The 2,553-nt window shown below is 32.9% G+C and overlaps 1 protein-coding gene across 1 annotated transcript in view; it reads left to right on the top strand.

The window, feature by feature from the left end:
• Positions 1–2,553, top strand: part of nbas (NBAS subunit of NRZ tethering complex) — a 158,103-nt gene that overhangs the window by 96,563 nt on the left and 58,987 nt on the right. The gene's annotated exons all lie outside the window — the stretch shown is intronic.

Genomic DNA, 2,553 nt, shown 5'->3' with positions numbered 1-2,553 from the left:
TTGTTTTTTTTTTTTTTTTTTTTTGGTAGCTCTGTGTAGAACATGAAATCTCTAAAATTCCCCCACATCAAAGATGTTATCAAAAGAGAATGGCACCAGAGGGAGTTTGAGCAACTTTGGCAATTAATCAAAAGTTTTATTGTATTGCAGTTTCTGTTTGTTAATTTGTCAGGAAATAGGCTTTTCTGACTGATGAGGACTTGTAAACACATAGTTTGCATCGTTTATGTTATTTACTCAGTTTATGTGATTTGCATATGATGTGGTTATATAATGTAATTTCAAAGGCATTGAAAAAGGGCCAGTCCTTTGGGGGTTTTTTTTGTTTGTTTTGTTTTTGTTTTTTCCTGATGGTTTAATTTGTTTAGTATGTCACAAGGCACAGCAGAGTTATGTAAATGCTTAGATTTATTTTATTCATGAGGTAATTTGGCCTCTTAAGCATCTTCCCCATTTTTGGTCAGATTTATTGATACATAGTCATTCGAAATGTAAAATAGTTGAACCCTTTTGTCATGTGTGAGCTTTAAAGCACTTCTGTGCAATTGAGTTGCATAGAAATGGTTGCTTTTGCTTTGGATTGAAATGACTCAAACTGGCTTTGCATCGATTCCATTCGCTTCAGTTTCATTCCATAATGCTACATTCTATTCCATTCAGCTTAAATCAGTTCAAATAAATGGTTCAATTCAGTTCCATTCCATTCAGCTCCAATTAGTTAAAATCAATTCAGTTCCATTCCATTCAGCTACAGTTAGTTAAAATCAATTCCGTTCCATTCCAGTGTGCTTTGATATGACAGATGGTTTGTATTGCCAAAGCATTTGCAAACTTAAGCATAATAGAAGAAATAATACTAAAATTTAAGTTAAATATTAAATTGTGAAAACTTAAAATGAATAAACACTATAAATTAAGTATTTACTGTGAGTTCTTAATTCATGCAAGTGGTATGCATTATTATTTATTTATTTATTTTATTTATTTATTTTTTACCAGATACTGAAATTGTTTTATACTCCAACTTTCAGAAATCAGGACAAAATGTTTCAAATGTGGGATATTTTTCCTAAATCCTACATAGGACAGATGGTCAGTCCAAACTTATCTTGCTCTTTCTGGACAGCTGCTTTGTTTATATCCGTTTTTCTTTGATGCCAGTCTGATTTTTCAGTCTGCACCAAGTCATGTTTCTTCTCTGGTACTCTGTTGTTGTATATTCTGTTTGGGGCCAAATAACATTGCCGTTTCCTTTGTATTGTTTTAGTCAGTTTATTTTTGTGCATTGATCATTTGGCTAGGCCAGATTCTTGTTAGTCATTTCAATCATATTAGTCATGCTTTGGACCACCTGAATGAATGGACTCTTCACAGATTTAATGGAATGGTTTTCAAAAGCTTGAATATGGTAGTTGAGGTTACTCAGTTTTAGATATTTCCATCGGTTCCTTGTTCAATGCAGATTAATATACTGTAGGGTTTTGACCTTATTCTGGCCAGCTTGCTTTGTTAGGTGCACTGTGTACCCTGAGGATACTCTTACAAAACTGCATGAATGGCTTCAAATCAGGTTTTATTCCAGTTTTCAAATTCATGATTCAGTAGAAGACCTCAAACCGACTGCCATATAAAGTATTAGCTTCTATAGCTGAATGCATTTGAGCCAGATTCTAATTGCTATTTCAAATTGAACATTTTGTTGGCATCAGATGCCCTTTTATTTTGCTTTTTTTTTTTCATTTTATTCATTAAGCTGAGGTTTGCACTAATTTACAACCAAAGATACAAACACACAAATTTTTTGTAGCCTATTGTACCATGTATGTAGTTTTTGACGTGTTTAATTTGCTTAATATTTTGTTTAATATAAAGCTTGAAACCGTTATATAACCATATAATATTCAGACCAACTGCATAATTGCAATGTAATATTGCTTTTACAATAGTTCCATAATCATGAAGTTACTATAAAGTAACTTTTCAAGACACATTTAAGACAGCATTTTACCAGTTGATATACTTTTTTCTGGTTCAAATGGTTTAAAAATAAGTCAATCTGAACATTGCTTGACAACATACAATACAGAGCAACAGCAACTTCCCCTTCCTGTTAAAATAATTCGGTCATTGTTCCGCTCCAGGTCCACTCCAGGGTTTTAATTTCATTTTCAAATAAATGAAAAAGAAAAAAAAAATCAAATAAATAAATAATATTGCTCAGCACCACTCAAATAATCTATTTTGGAATGTGCCAATGCTGTTGTACTCTGTCCCCACCCTTGAAATGCCACTTGGCCAATCAAATTGGAACTATCCATTTTATATATATATATATATATATATATATGTATTGAAGAGGGTCAGCCCTTGGGTGTCTTAGTCTGCCCTTGAATGAAGAGTTCAGTTTGAATTCAGCCTTTGCCTCTGTGTCTCTCACACACACCCTTTATATGTTCTTGGGTTTGTAATTGCAGCAGGAGACAGGATTAATGGCTGCTGTGTTTAGTGAAGTATTGATCCTGTTAAAAGCAGTTATTCTGTGTTAATAAGCAG

This window comes from Sinocyclocheilus anshuiensis, unplaced genomic scaffold, assembly GCF_001515605.1.
Source record: "Sinocyclocheilus anshuiensis isolate Anshui unplaced genomic scaffold, SAMN03320099.WGS_v1.1 scaffold306, whole genome shotgun sequence".
In the NCBI taxonomy this organism is placed as follows: domain Eukaryota; kingdom Metazoa; phylum Chordata; class Actinopteri; order Cypriniformes; family Cyprinidae; genus Sinocyclocheilus; species Sinocyclocheilus anshuiensis.
The sequence above is the reverse complement of the archived record's forward strand: the minus strand, read 5'-3'. Positions and strand labels throughout refer to the sequence as shown.